General features: G+C 39.2%; 1 long non-coding RNA gene across 1 annotated transcript; it reads right to left on the bottom strand.

The window, feature by feature from the left end:
• Positions 1-2,242: 2,242 nt before the first annotated feature.
• LOC148700411 (uncharacterized) lies at positions 2,243-4,590 on the bottom strand. The gene is made up of 3 exons (XR_016398116.1): positions 3,798-4,590; positions 3,125-3,176; positions 2,243-2,435 (listed from the first exon to the last, which is right to left on the bottom strand). It is a non-coding gene; the product is annotated as an uncharacterized LOC148700411 (long non-coding RNA).
• Positions 4,591-16,955: the final 12,365 nt, after the last annotated feature.

The raw sequence follows: 16,955 nt of genomic DNA, 5'->3' as shown, positions 1-16,955 counted from the left end.
ACAAAATCAACTAACCTATGCATATAGAAACATGTATGCGAATAACAATTGTTATTTCTTCTTTACAGTATTTGTTTAATTCAAATAAATATTATGTTCAATGAGTAAAAAATTGGCAATCAAATTGCTATTTATATTAGTTTCTATTCTAGAGACCAATGATAGCCATTATTGTAGTACTATAATTTTATTTTTCCAAAATACAATCAAAAGTTTTCATAGACAAGCAATAGTTGTAAAGTTGTTGAAAATGACCACACGGAAGAATAGGAGATGTTGGCATTAAATAACTAAGGTTACAATGTTTAGTTCCTATAAAGGGGTCAAAGATACTAAATTTTTGTTTTTTTTCTCTTTAAGAGAGAGATTAATTCTTGGGATGCATAATCTAAGATTTGAATCTAAAAGTCTTGGTATCTAAGAGGTGCGAGTATTGGGGTAACACTTCTTCCCATCAAAATCTTAAGTTTTCTTACGTCTATGGTTTAGGAATAATTAAAAAATTGTTACTATTTGCCTATCATCCTATAATTGAGTTCAGTATGATGGGAATAGTGGTTGTTGCATAACATTTTCACTGTCCAAACCAAAACCAGGGTGCCAATTCGAAAAAAAAAAAAAAGTTTTATGAGTAACAATCAAAACATATAAAGTGAAAAAGTTGGTGCATGCTTCAACTCTATTACAGTGGAGCACACAACAATTTTAGAAAGATTCTTGTTTAGAGTATAATAATCATAAAAAGTATATCATAACTTTGCGATGGACTAAAATAACATATTTGACATTTGGTCCAACACTAGAAGAGAGAAATTTCACTATTGGAAGATTGAGAAATTTTACTAAAATAAATAGTTTTTGAGTAAATGTCAAAACAAATGAATCTTATGCAAGAGATAGGAAGAGGCTCATAATGGGAAAACGTTATCACAATTTAGTTACATTCATTGTAGGATATGGTTCTTTTTGTCATGAGGCATTTGCTTGTTATGAAATAGCTATCAATATAAAAGGCTTTATACTGAATTTTAGCTTATATTTTCCTTTTAATGATAGCAGGTTATCAATGAGTTAGACTATATTTCTTATTAAACTTTTGAAAATGAAGTTGCATAATCCATTCTTTCTTCGTAAACATACGACATTAAAGATGCATAGAAACAAACAAAAAAATCATGTATTAGATTATTTTCAAAATAATACTTCTAATACCTTCATTTTAGAAAAAAAATGGCCCCTATAAAATTATTTATCAATCAAAATATTCTTCAATGAATCTCCACAATTTAGGTTGATGTTGTCAACATGGTGCGAAAAAATTTCTTTGATATTTGTGCTATAGGTAGACTAGACTATAACCTAAAGTCAAGTTTGCTAATCTAGATTTCGAGTAGTGGCTACTTTTGATAGTCAGGTGGTTCTAGTGCTTTGGATTTAGCTGCTATCTCATTTTTTTCGTTCTTATTGGGCTTTTGTAGTAGCTTGATTCTTCTCCTAGTAAGGCTGCAAATGGGTCGGGTCGATCCGGGACCTAACCTGGCCCGCGTAGACCCGACCCGACCCAAATTTTAGAACCCGCGGGTTCAGGTCGGGTCCTAAAATTGGATCCGAATCATTTTTTGGATCGGATCTGGGTTTACCGAACGGACCGGACCTGACCCGAATGAACCCGAAGAGAGAGAGAGAGAGAGAGAGAGGGGGGGGGGGGGGGGGGGGGGAGCAAAAGAGAGTCTCTTCTTTTTTTGTGTGTGGGGGTCGTGGTGTTTTTAAGTGAATTTATGGCAGATTTTCAAGGCAGACAAGAAGGAGATATGGGTTTCTCAGGAGCTTGTTAGCTTGCTCCCTAAGGGATGGGAAATGCCAGCCAACGAGGAGGGAAAGCTCTGTATCAAAAAATAAAAAATAAAAAAGAAGAGGAAACGCCCTAAGGGGAGTAGGGTTCAAGCGTGGAAGGATAGCAAGCAGCATAGGTTCACAGAATCCAAAGGAACCTCGGCCCGTCAGGATTCTTTCTCGATCGATTACACTGTTGATACCTCTGGTGTCTCGGTAGCTAGCTTTTGTTTTTTCCTTCTGTTTTTTGGTTTTTGTTTCTTTTTAACTTTTGAAGGGAGAAAGTGTCACGCCCCCGGCCCGAGATCGCGAGCCGGGGGTCGCGCCAACCGCCGCACACCCGTAGGAAACTCTTCCTACGAGCATGCAAGGCATCTAAACAAATATCTCAAATATATAACTAAAATAATTCAGCTGAAATAAATGCAATCTTATTCCATTGACTGACACAAATTATAAAGTTTCACAGTTCTCAATGCGCAGCGGAACAATAAAGATAGAACATTAATTTAAATAAAACCTAATCTAAGATAACTTGTGTCATAATTCTTGTATTCGCTCTCCCATATTGTAAAACCCCGGATCGAGCTAATTCTTCGGATCTGTAAAAATAGTAAGAAATCGTATAATGAGCTAGACAGCCCAGTAAGTAATAAACACCTTAACTAGTCAATTCATATAATAACATAAAATATAAATACAAATTACGATGAATCAACATAATAACATAATCAATTCCTTTTCAAGCACAAATTCATTGAAATCCGTATCTTTCAAATATCCACATACATAATCATAAATCTGATTCGAAACAAATCACATTCATCTCATCAGCCTTTAGCTACGACCACACTTATACCCTGTGGCTAGGCCAGAAACAGAACCGCACTTATACCCTGCGGAGTGGGCCAGAATACCGTACTTATACCCTGCGGAGTGGGCCAGAATACCACACTTATACCCTATGGTGGGGCCAGAATTGCCAATGCATAACCCCCTATTGGCAGGGTCCAGAACATAACCAGGCTGAGAGTTCTAAATCTGATGCACATCAAAATTCTTTTGTAACATAATAGATATATCATAATCCGATCTAAGTATGCATATACGATGCAAGAACAGTAATATAACAATAGTCCGAAAAATATTATTCCAATTCACATATCCATTTTTCATTCAAAGCATTATCTCGTAAAATTCATAAATCACATATAAATTCATTAACAATTTATTCGATGCAAAAATAATATTATATAAATGAAGAGTCTAGAGAAGGCAGTTCATTACTTACATTGAACGCGATCCACAACAATCCAATTAATCTCACAAATTCCTTGCAGAACCTAATATCCAAAAATCATATTTTCTTTTAAAATTAATCACAATATATAAAACTTAAATTTTAACACTCTTCCAGGGCCGACCCTGCAGAAGTGTCTAGCGCCCCGGGTTCGAGTTCGGGTTCGGGTTCATACCCGTAAACCACCCTCTCCCTTTATTTATTTATTTTTTTTTCTTTTCTTTTTCTTGCTTTTCTTTTCTTTTATTTTTTTTCTTTTCTTTTTCTTTTCTTTTCTTTTTTTTTTCTCCTTCTTCTCCCGAAGCTTCCTCTGACTTCTTTTCTTCCTTCCCCCCTTTCTTTCTTCTTTCTCTTTCTTTCTCCTCCTCCTCTTCTCCCGACTTCTTCTCCTCCCCCCCCCCCCTTTCTCTCTTCTTCTTTCTTCTCCCACGAAGGGAGGTCGGCGAGCTCGGGAGACGTCCGCCGGCTCTCTCCTTCTTCCCATGGAGGAGAAAGAGAGCTCAAGAGAGGAAGAGCCCGCAGCGGGGACCCGCAGCATCGGCGGTGCTCGCGGCCGCACACGGGTAAGTCCCCTCTTCCCTCTCTTCTTCTTTCTTTCTTTCTTTCTTTCTTTCTTTCTTTCTTTTTAAATGGTTTCACAGAAAAATGAAATTATGAACCTTACCTCAGCCTCGGCGAAGATCCGGCGGCTTTCTTCTTCTCCGGCGGCAAAGGAAGTAGCGGAAGACCACCCGAACCGAAGAGGAGCGGGGCTTCAGTGGCTCTCTCTCTCTCTCTCTCTCTCCCTCTCTCTCGGCCGGCAGCGGCTCCTCTTCCAATCCCTTCAATGAGAGGAGAAGCCCTAAAAAAGAATGGGGGAGCCGGCTTCTTCGGGATGGCTCCCCCCCCCCTCTCACACGCCCTCACGTGCGACGCACGTGAGGCCAAAATTTGGGCTGGGCCGGTCAATGGACCGGGCCCAGTTTCGGGAATTCACATCCTCCACCCCTTAAAAGAAATTTCGTCCACGAAATTTTCGTACATGCAGTTCAAGAGTAGAGAATACTTCTTCCAAATCAAGTCATAACACTTTTCAAATCAAAGTCGTCTTTTTGATCAATATCAAATAATTCCATTCACCACACTTTCTCTGCACACACTGATTTAAACCTCAACATACTCGTGTCAAGTCTCGATTTTTTTTTTTTTTTTGTAGAATTACTTGCTTATTGGTACATTCATTTTTATGTCTTCATCCGTGTGAACACTTTCGAAATTTAAAAGTTTATATTCTTCTTTTGACAATTAATCAAAAAAAAAATTATGTAACTATTTAATCCTTTCTAGCAGCATAATGAGTTGTCTAACAAAGATCAGTGGGCATGGCTAAACAATAAATATAAATAAATATTGGGACTAGATTAATACCTGCCGTCAACACATCAGAAGCCTGTGCATCTTGCTGTGTAAGTGCAATTACTCTTCCTTAAGTGTTTGGCCCCTGGCTTCCTTTCATTGCCTGAGTAGGTCTAGTCTCGTTTCTTTGTGGGCAGTCTGCAATTTTATGACCTATCTTACCACATCTAAAACAGGCGCTGGTGTTCCAATGGCAATCCTTGTCTACATGAGCCTTACCACATCTAGAACATTTATTGTTATTCATCTGCTTAGGATTGTCACTCGTAGATTTCTTGTTTGAACTTTCGGCGTTTTCATTGCTTTGACCCTGGAATTCATTTGACCTGTTCCTCTTCTTTTGATTTCTTTCCCTTTCCAACCGTTCATCATTAACTTCCCTTTCAATTATCAAAGCCTTATTTACCACAGCTGCATAGGTAGTCAATTCATAAGGTACCACTTGTTTTCTAATTTCAGTCTTTAGTCCCATCTCAAATTTATGCGCTCGATCTAGCTCATCCTTGACTAACTTTGGAACAAATTTAGCTAGCTCGGTAAATTTAGCTTCATATTCTGCAACAGTCATATTTCTTTGCTTTAGATGAATAAACTCCTGCTCTTTTTGCGTCCTTACACTCCGAGAAAAATACTTATCATAAAAGGCTCCTCGAAATTTTTCCCAAGTGAGTGGCTCCCTATCCTGTTCATATTTATGTTCCAACATCCGCCACCAGTTGAATGCCTCACATTGCATCATGTATGATGCAAACAAAATCTTTTCATCATCCTGGCATCTCAAGACAGCAAATGCTTTTTCCATCTCTGTAGGCCAGTTGTCTGCTTCCAACGGTTCTGTAGTCCCCTTGAAAGCTGGAGGAGCCAGCCTCTTAAATTCAGCAATATTGCTACGTTGTTCACACTGTTCCCCTCGTCCTTGCTGTGGCTGTGTCTGGGGCAACTGCGCTTGTTGTTGGAGCAACTGTTGTTGTACCTACTGTTGCATCTGCATAAGGCCCACTATGGTCTGCATAACCTGGCCTAGGCCCGGTTCTTGTTGTCCTGTCTGAGTATCACTAGCAGGATTGACGATTCTCTCCTGCTGAGGGGTGTTACCAACTTGTTGGGGTGTGCTGTTATTTTGCGGGTTGGGTGCCTTATTAGTAGCTCTGCGAGTAGTCTTTCTCGTCCGACGTGGAGGCATCCTGAGCTATGTCTATCATATAGCAGCATGCCAATAATAAGCTTACCAGTTCATTACAAGTACATAGAATGGTTGTTACAATCATCATAAACTAACGTTCCAATGTCCCTAGTGTCTACCCACCTACACTCATGTCATGTCAGATTTTCTTATCTCATAATTTATCCAATTACGCTCTGATACCATAAAAGTTGTCACGCCCCCGGCCCGAGAGCGCGAGCCGGGGGTCCGCGCCAACCGCCGCACACCCGTAGGGAACTCTCCCCACGAGCATGCAAGGCATCTTAACCAAACATCTCAGTTATATAGATAAAATAATTCAGCTGAAATAAATACAATCTTATTCCATTGACTGACACAAATTATAAAGTTTCACAGTTCTCAATGCGCAGCGGAACAATAAAGATAGAACATTAATTTAAATAAAACCTAATCTAAGATAACTTGTGTCATAATTCTTGTATTCGCTCTCCCATATTGTAAAACCCCGGATCGAGCTAATTTTTCGGATCTATAAAAACAGTAAGAAATCGTATAATGAGCTAGACAGCCCAGTAAGTAATAAACACCTTAACTAGTCAATTCATATAATAACATAAAATATAAATACAAATTACGATGAATCAACATAATAACATAATCAATTTCTTTTCAAGCACAAATTCATTGAAATCCGTATCTTTCAAATATCCACATACATAATCATAAATCTGATTCGAAACAAATCACATTCATCTCATCAGCCTTTAGCTACGACCACACTTATACCCTGTGGCTAGGCCAGAAACAGAACCGCATTTATACCCTGCGGAGTGGGTCAGAATACCGCACTTATACCCTGCGGAGTGGGCCAGAATACCACACTTATACCCTGTGGTGGGGCCAGAATTGCCAATGCATAACCCCCTATTGGCAGGGTCCAGAACATAGCCAGGCTGAGAGTTCTAAATCTGATGCACATCAAAATTCTTTTGTAACATAATAGATATATCATAATCCGATCTAAGTATGCATATACGATGCAAGAACAGTAATATAACAATAGTCCGAAAAATATTATTCCAATTCACATATCCATTTTTCATTCAAAGCATTATCTCGTAAAATTCATAAATCACATATAAATTCATTAACAATTTATTCGATGCAAAAATAATATTATATAAATGAAGAGTCTAGAGAAGGCAGTTCATTACTTACATTGAACGCGATCCACAACAATCCAATTAATCTCACAAATTCCTTGCAGAACCTAATATCCAAAAATCATATTTTCTTTTAAAATTAATCACAATATATATAAAACTTAAATTTTAACATTCTTCCAGGGCCGACCCTGCAGAAGTGTCTAGCGCCCCGGGTTCGAGTTCGTGTTCGGGTTCATACCCGTAAACCACCCTCTCTCTTTATTTATTTATTTTTTTTTCTTTTCTTTTTCTTGCTTTTCTTTTCTTTTATTTTCTTTTTCTTTTCTTTTTCTTTTTTTTTCTTTCCTTCCCTTCCCTTTTCTTTTTCTTTTCTCCTTCTTCTCCCGAAGCTTCCTCTGACTTCTTTTCTTCCTCCCCCCCTTTCTTTCTTCTTTCTCTTTCTTTCTCCTCCTCCTCTTCTCCCGACTTCTTCTCCTCCCCCCCCCCTTTCTCTCTTCTTCTTTCTTCTCCCACGAAGGGAGGTCGACGAGCTCAGGAGACGTCCGCCGGCTCTCTCCTTCTTCCCATGGAGGAGAAAGAGAGCTCAAGAGAGGAAGAGCCCGCAGCGGGGACCCGCAGCATCGGCGGTGCTCGCGGCCGCACACGGGTAAGTCCCGTCTTCCCTCTCTTCTTCTTTCTTTCTTTCTTTCTTTCTTTCTTTCTTTCTTTCTTTTTAAATGGTTTAACAGAAAAATGAAATTAGGAACCTTACCTCAGCCTCGGCGAAGATCCGGCGGCTTTCTTCTTCTCCGGCGGCAAAGGAAGTAGCGGAAGACCACCCGAACCGAAGAGGAGCGGGGCTTCAGTGGCTCTCTCTCTCTCTCCCTCTCTCTCGGCCGGCAGCGGCTCCTCTTCCAATCCCTTCAATGAGAGGAGAAGCCCTAAAAAAGAATGGGGGAGCCGGCTTCTTCGGGATGGCTCCCCCCCTCTCACACGCCCTCACGTGCGACGCACGTGAGGCCAAAATTTGGGCTGGGCCGGTCAATGGACCGGGCCCAATTTCGGAATCTCACAGAAAGTGAGGGAACACTGAACTGAATATGGGTCATGTGCCGGTTTTCTGCATGGATTTGGATTTTGGAAGAAGGTCAAGGAATTTTTTTGCCCTCGTGAGAGGGAACAGGGAGACACCAAGTTCCGTCCAATCAGTCATATAGATAAAAAATAGTGTGATATGAAATTTAGCTTGTACACCGACTTAGTAAGTCATTGGTCATCTGTTCTAACTAGAGGTCAATTACAAGTCTTTCAAGTCATGGGTCACCCAGCACCTCATAATTATGATACGACCAAATTAGATTTGCCCAAATTCTTTTCCAAAAGCACAAAGAAAGTGGATCCGATTCAGACCCGAACCTGATCCGACTTAGACCCGAATCCGACCCGGACCCGACTCGAACCCGATCCAAGCCGACCCGATATTCAACTGAGTCAGATCTGGATTTAAAATTAGAACCCGAACAAAAAACCGGTTCGGGTCGGGGTCACTCAGGACCCGATCCGACTCGATCCATTTGCATCCCTAATTAAGAGTAAAGGTGCAAGTACTATCTCCATCATTGTAGATGGCTTCTCGATCATAGACATGGCTAGCCTAGAAGGAGGTGGCAGATCTTTAATAGTATCGCACCACATGAAACCTCTTCTTCTTGCCCCTAGTTCCATCTAAAAAAGACAAAACACTTGTGGCTTATAGTGAAGGCTTAGTCATTAGCCTAAATGACTTGGTAAGGCATCGGGTGATAGATAGTTGGGAGATTGAGTTTATCTATAAGATCCTTGGTGGCAACGTTTTTATTGCTGCCACCATCCATGATAACCTTAATGTAGTGATCATGGTAGACAACTTGATGTACGAAGATGTTTTTGCCACCTCTAATCCACGTTTCCTCCTTCAGAGGGGAAGCTATGACACGATGAAGAATGAAAGAGTAATAACTAGGCTCTTTCTTATGATCCATAATGAGTTCATTCTCACAACGCATCTCGGGGGCTTCATCAATGGACTTCTTTTTCAAGTAGAAAATTAATATTTTAGCGGGACACTGCTTATCCATCCCCTGGCACTTGAAATGTCGAACTCTTGACTTGGGTGTGCTCAGTTGAGATCTTCTGCTTCTCAAGGGATCCAAAAGAATGATCAAACTTGATGTAGCCTACTCCAACCACTATGGGGAGGATTAATAGGATCCACGAGTGAGATTTATCACATCTGGAGATTCATACACCCAACTTTTAGAAATCCTAACTTGCCCATATGATATCCGATTAAAGTCCTTTTTTTTTCTAACGAGTTTAGCAAACAAGACTAAATTTCATTATTTAGGCCCCTAATGAACTAATTACTGCAAAAATTTCTTTTGGGTGAAAAAATTTAATGGAAAGAATTAGCCAAAGCGGAAGGAGCCAAAGTCGATGTGGAAGTCGAGATATAGAAACCTTCCATATCATAGACATATTTGGTTCAATGCATAAAAAAGTTCCAACTTGATAAGAATATGGATGCTTATATCTGAACTCAAAAAAATTAATTTTATTGGAGTCCTAGTCCAATTAGGATTCTTGTAAAACTTAATAATTTTAATTACACACCCACCTAAGCAACTTTTTTATGATCCTGTCCATTTTTAGATTCAATTATAAGTATTTTAAGGTATCCTACAAATGCGTGGGGCATCATATAAAATTAGTTTCACTAGGATATACATAAATCTATCCTTATCCAACTATGGGAATCTAAGCTAATCTCAATGTTTTCTAATTAGCATTAGGTCCTAATTTGGTAAGAGTCCAAGATAAGATGGTCAGCAATAAATAATAAACTAAGTTCAAATAAATTAAAAAATCTGGTCCTAGATAATTGGAGATTAAGTTCTAGTAAACTAGGACTTTGCAAAGGGATAAGGATTAGGGGGGTAGCAACATGAGATAAAGTGTGGACACCCCATGGAATGCCCCAAGCATGGTAATATGAAATGAGCGGCAGAAAAAAAAATCCAAAAATCCTAGCTTTGCTGATGTGAGACCGATAAGAAAGCAAAGATTTTATGAGATCACAAAAAGTTTTCTTGGATTCAATAGCAAACCCTAGAATCCTATTATAACTGAGACTCTAGTTTTCTCACATCCAGCCCTAGTGAATCTCATCCGTGAGACCATATGTAACTCCTAGCCATACAAAAGGCTCCATAGCTGCCCATGAAGTACAAGAAAGTAGTACAATAAACTGAAAAGCCTAAAAACAAGGGATCTAGCTAAATTAAATCAAACTGAAGGATGCGCATATTCTATTCTTAATGGATAACATGGATATGCAAGATGGTCCTTCTTTCCTAATCACATAAAGAAGAAGATATATGTAATCAAATCTGAAAAGCAATAGAAAATTCATGAGAGGAATAACTTCAAATCTATAAGATTAAAATCAGATATGAACATTTTCTTAGGGATTAAAATAAATCCATGGTTTTCCTTTAATCCATGGTTTTCCTTTCTTGTCCAATGAGATATATGATATAGAAAATCCACATGTTGCATGATATACTAGAATACTACACATGTTTGAGTAAATCTAGTTGTAAATTGATATAGATCAAATCAAAAATTATTATGTAATTATATTTTTATAATCATCATCTCACGTCAGATTGATCAAACAACCATTCACATCTCATGTGATTTACATAATGCATAATCAGAAGCCATCCAAAACAATTATGAATTCATACAAATCTAACATAAATACGAATAGCATGAAACCAATCTAGCAAATTATTTAGTACTGAAATAATATAAATAGTATGGAACATGATCACTCTTTTTAATAAATCACCATTAAATCATAGATAGTATGCATAATATGAGGGATGTATACCTACAAAGATGATAGAAGAACATAAAGAGGTGAAGAAGAAGAAGAAGAAGAATAGAGGAACCTCTAGAGACTACACGTCGCAACCAATAGACCTTGAAGAATTACTCGGCAACCTCTTTTTTATCTCAATCTTCTACTTCTTCTTTCTCCCCTTGTCTCTCTTTTCTAGGTGGCACATTAGGGTTTCTGCATCTTTTCTTGGATTCCCCTTGATGTGGCCACGAGGTATTTCATATTAGTCTTAATTTCTCCTCCCACCTAATACAAATTGCTAGAACTACTCCTTCTATAGTCCTACATACCTGCATGGTGTAAAATAAAATGAGAAAAAATGATCTATTGTTGAGAAGATCAAGAGGCATGATAACACTAAAATAACAAATATGAAGAAAAAAAGCATCTCTTAGGAATCAATAATTAACAGATGTGATAAGATTTATTTTATCTCTATATATGGTTTAGACTATTTTTTATGACATAATAAGCCTTTGATGAAAGAAAAATTTTCGAATGGGGAACTACTCATGCTACTAGACATGTCTATGAGATTATTTTCTATCAAACATTTAGTGTCACAAGAGATCGAGTTCTTGAGTGGCATTTGGTCGACCACTCCACAAATAAGATCTACGTGGCTACATTTTGCATATATATATTCACAAGAGTGATCATGAGGACAAAAGGCATGGCCATTGTTGTAGTGATATGAGACGAGGTAGTCGTTGAGGTGTGGGCATGGAGGGCATAACCGAGAGGGAGTGCATAGGCGGAGGGGAAGTCGGCGGAGGTAGAGAGGAGGGTGATGGGGTTGACATGGTTGGGTCGAATGCTAGCAAAGATCAATTGGGCAAAGGCTGTGGCAATGTTAGGGAGGAGGTGTTTGCAGGTGTGATAGGTAGTGGAGGCAATTCATGGGATAACACCTTGTAAGGGATTTGAGAATATTTGATCAATGGGAGAGATAAAGGAGCTTTGGAGTAGGGAGGGCCTAGAAAGGATTAGAGAGATGGCAGATGGTCTTTGGAGTCAAGGAAGGACAATGTATAGGATGAAGGCGACATGTGAAAGTGATTGGGGGGAACATAATGTGGACAAGAGGGTATCTTTGTCTTTCAAAGAGTAGTTGATAGAACAAACCTTCTCTCTATCTCTCTTTCTTAGAGAAGAAATTCTTTGGCCACCCTATGCCTCTCTTATCTTTTTTTGTTTCTCTCAAGCCCAAGGACGTCTCCTCTTAGTATTTATAGAAGAGGGAGACTCTATGGTTTCCTGGGGCACCCTCACTAGGTCCTTTAGAGTCCTAATTGGATTCTAATTGGAGAGATAGAGTCGGCTCTTATGTGGGTGCAACCCTCCACATGATGCTATACTCTTATAGGAAGTGCCCTATTATATCGCCTAAAATAGGAAAGAAAGTCGGTGGCCCCTTTCTTATTGGCCTATCCTCCACTTGGATCTAATCTAAGTTGAATTAGGTTTAACTCCGGTCTAGTCTTAGTTGACTTGACTAGTAAAAATATTGCATTATTGAATCTTTGGTAAGTTGGATGAAAACAATTGGACTTCATGTTCCTACACAAGCTTAATGTTGCAATTCAATCCCAATCATTCAGTATCCTTGAGTGACCATTGAGAATTAATGCACTGTTCTACAATAGTTTTTTAGTTCGGCAGGTCTACCAAAAGATTGGAAGAGGACTTTTGTCGTACTGGTTTCGAAAAGATAGGATGCCACGGAGCCGGCTCACTATTGACCAATCAGTCAATGTACTACACTTTACAAGGCGACAGCGAAGGTGATGGTTGACAGATTGAGGGGCATACTATCGAGATTGATCAGTCCAAAGCAAGAGGATTTCGTGGGAGGGCGAAGCATCTCAGATAATGTTCTTATTGCCCAGGAGTTCATGTCTGATTTGCGGAGAGCCCCCTGCCGGAGGAGCCTGATGAGTATCAAAATAGATTTGGAGAGGGCCCACGACAGGATGAGCTAGGAGTTTCTGAGGAGTTCACTTAGGAGCTTCAGCTTTCACGAGGACTAGATTGGCTGGATTCTGGGTTGCATGGGCAAACCGTTGTTCACGATCCTAGTGAACGGTTCCGCCCATATAGTTCTTTGAGTCCTCGATTGGTCTTCGTCTGGGTTGCCCGCTGTCTTCTCTGTTGTTCATTCTATGTTCGGATGCTTATCCAGAGCCCTCCGGTAGGCGACTGAGTCACAGATCCCAGAGGCCTATAGACTGGCGCTAGAGTCATTTCAGATCTTACACCTCTTATTTGTAGATGATTGTATGCTACTGGTCCGTGCGACGAGGAGGATGGCGAGGGTAATACAGGGCATTTTGGAGGACTATTGTGCCACCTCGGGATAGTGAGGGCTAAATCGACTGTCTGCTTCAGCCCTAAGATAAAGCCATAGGTTAAGGCCTCAATGATGGAAACATTAGAGCCGTTCCTTTAGATGAGGGAGTCATCAGAGCCATTCACTCATGCCGCACCAGAGTTTGACATTAGAGCCCCAGATTGGGTCCATTTGAGTCTGCTTCATTTTTATTTTTTTATGTTGCTGCATTTTGCTTTTGTTTGATCGAGTAACTTTGGTCATTTGCTTTTGTTTTAGTCAGATTAATTTAGTCAGTGTTGTTGGAAATTGTGTCCCAAAGCCAATTTTTTAATTGTATGAAATTGGATTATGTATATGTTTTATTAAAATGAATAAAAATTTATTCTGGTAATTTTTATTCATCACAAATGTTACATCTTCAAATTGAACTCCTGTGTATTGTGATGAAGTCCTTAGGATTAATTTAGTGGATAAAGGAGGTTTTATCATTTAGTCCTTAAACCAGTTCGCGATCAAATGATGAGCTGTCAATTGGACGATAGCTATGTCAAGTATAGGTCGTTGTGTGCCATTTAGTTGGTTGTCCTCTTAAACCAAGGAGTGTGGAGACACTGTATGGCATACAGGTGAGATGTAGGAGTACATCGTCACTGAACAGTGACTCAGCTGCATAGCACTCCACTGTCGGGAGTTAGCTCACAAAGCGTATGGGCATAAGTACCCCTTAGACCTGAGACTGTCACGGTGACTTGCAAGCAACTCACTGTACTTAGGCACTGGATGACTTGAATTTCTAATTCAGGGATCGGAGGATGCTGGGTGCAGTTAAGTACTCGCGAAGTCTGTGTATGAGTCAAGATGGGATTGACCGCTCCAGATTATAGGAGTTGATGTCTCACTGTATTTCAATTCAGTAAAACCTTGACCAGGGTAAACCAAGTAATAGGTCACTTGATTTGATTATTTGAAATACACTATGGATGACCGGATCCAGAGTTCGACAGTCCACTCTGAAGTCATCTTGAGCATCGATGGTCATAGGGATGAATTATGCAATAACCATACGTCTAGGTTCTTGAATGTTGCTTTGCATATTCGATCTATCCGGATGTCGGGTATCATTGCTAGATGGTCACCTCGATTAGTGCATGAAGTAGTCCATGTACTACCGGCTTAGTGTTCGAACCTATCGGAGTCACGCACATTAGTCAAGTTAAGTAGGAAGGTCTTGACTCAATTTAATTAAGAATTAAATTGTGGGTCATTTGGAATTTGGTTCTGTCTATGTTCAGCTAGCACTGAACATGAGGTACATGCTAAATTTCATGGATGAACAACTAATTAAGTCTGTATTTCGGGTCAATCAAGCTTCAATTAATGAAATTGAATTTGATCAGGACTCAATTGTTGAGATTGGATTTGATTGGGTCTAAATTAGTGTAATTGGGCTCGATCACAATTTAATTGGAATTTAATTTCGTATTTGTTCTGATCTATGTCGGACTTGGATCGAGCCGAAACTAGACCCAATTGAATCTCCCATGAGTCAGACTCATGTGGAATTTTTTCGGGTCAAAAATTCATTCAAATGGGCTGCAAATTTGGTTTAGAACCAAATAGGCTAACTTATGATCAAATGGGCTAACCCATTTGTATCACAAGCTGACTTTTCCCATTTAGAGTGGCTACTGACCGTGAATGGTACTCATGGACCCGTGGACCGCTTCCCCTCATGGACCATTAGCTTTCTTTTTTGTGAGCCGCGACTCCCACTGGGAGGCGGGGACACATGAAACAGAGAAGCTCTGTTTCACGCATCCGTGACCCTTTGGACCGGCGATTGCGCGGCCAACCGGCCTCCGGCCAGACGACCGACTGGACCGGAATGTGCGGTATTGAACCGCCAACATTCCAGTTTAGTTTGATTTTTGAAATCCGGCAATAATTGACATTAATCGCTGTTTTATTCCATGGTTGTTTTTGAAACAATCGTTATCAAATTCATTCATATTTGATAATGAATGAATTCAATAACGCTAGACCATTTATGCCTCTTAACTCCTCTCAGCGTTAGCCTATTTATAGGCCACCGTTTTCTCTCGAATAGAGAGAGAGAGAGAATTTTTCTTGGGAAGAAAACGTGAGACAGAGAGATAGGTTGATTCCGTGAAGAAGAAGAAGAAGAGTGAGGAAGGAGTCCTCTCTCTCTGGTGGTTTGGAGTTCGGCCCAGGTCCGGTGTCCTCTCCTCCCTTCCATTCCCTCTGTGATCAGGATCAAGAGACGGGTGTCTGTTCGGCCTAGGCGTGTTGTGAAGAAACGGGAGAAAAGAAACCGAAGAAAGAAAGAAAGAGAAGAAAGAAAGAAACAGAAAAGGGAAGGTCCTTTTTTGGATTTTCTTTCTTCCAAGGGTCCTTTTGCAAAAGATTGTTTTGCACGGGTAAATACATCATCCAACCTTCTTGCGAAGCTTGACGTGCGTGCAAAGTAGAGGGCTTGCAAATCCAGGCCTAGCAGAGCTACCTTCAGGGATCTAGATCCAGATCCAGATCCAGATTACCTCGACCAACTTCCGCTGCGGGCTTGAGGTAATTTTACATAAAAGTTAAATTTAATATTTATAATTGTTATAAATAAAATAAAAAAAAAATTAAAACTCATTTTCATGCCTGGCGTTCGATTTATCGGACAACTCGGAATTTTTTTTCCTTCAACTGGTATCAGAGCCAGGTTGGCTGATGGAATTGGCCTATAATATCTAGAATTATGCATGATTTAATTTTTAAATTGAGATTAGATCTTGATTTATTGATAAAATATCAATCTTGTGCTGAATTATAAGGTTGTCCTGCTATAAGGTTAACCCTTATAGTGAAAATGTTGTCCTAGCACAAAATTGAGATTAATTTGTATCATAAAATAAATAGTTTATTTTTGTAAAATTATGCACAATTGATGTTTATGAAATTTCAGTTTTAAATTTATTATGACCACAAATTTAAATATAAATTATTTATATTTGGAATAAATTGACACCTTGAATCCATGATCATAATACATTTAATAAAGAATTAAATGTTGAATTTAAAATTTAAAATTTGAATTTCAAATAAAGATTTAAAATTCAAAAATTTGAAATTTGAATTAAAATTTAAATTTGAACATGGGATTTGGGGCATGGGTTAGCACAATTAGATTAGTTGACTAGGTTAGACCTAATCATGAAATCAAATTGAAATGGACTAACTTAAGAAACATGATTTAATCTAATCAATAGTTGAACTAGACTAAATCAAGGTTTATAAAATGATCAAACTCAATAGTTGTAGTTTATCATATCCAAACATTTCAATTGGATCTGATTGTGGCTCAGTGGTCGAGCCCGAGTTCCCAAGGATAACCTAAATCAACTTGATAAACCAATTGGTGTCTAAGGTAAGTCGGCATTTGATCATGGTTTTTAATTGAGGCTACCCCTTACCTGGCCAACATAGTTGGTGTCTAGGAAAGAGGTTAATGGCGTAACCCTCCCATGATCTCTCTTACCTAGCCAATTTGGTCGATCAAGTTTTGATTAAGGTACCTTGACACTTGGCACTCACCCATGCCATTAAGGAAAATCAGTGTGACTGATTTAGGTGTCTAATAGACCAATAAAAGCTAGTCCTCTATATGATTTGGTGAAGTCAGTGGGAGGATTTAGTATTATCAGTCAGTGTCACATATCAATTAAAATCTTCTAAATTATTAGGTCCTTAAAATGATAAAGTCATATAGATAACTAGATCATAGCCTCCCATTAAGGTTGAATGATAATGGGTCCAATATTACAGTTGAACAT

This window comes from Phoenix dactylifera, chromosome 12 (genome assembly GCF_051530095.1).
Source record: "Phoenix dactylifera cultivar Ajwa chromosome 12, Ajwa_hap1_PhDact_Kaust_v1.1, whole genome shotgun sequence".
Classification (NCBI taxonomy): domain Eukaryota; kingdom Viridiplantae; phylum Streptophyta; class Magnoliopsida; order Arecales; family Arecaceae; genus Phoenix; species Phoenix dactylifera.
This window is presented reverse-complemented; position numbering and strand designations above follow the sequence as displayed.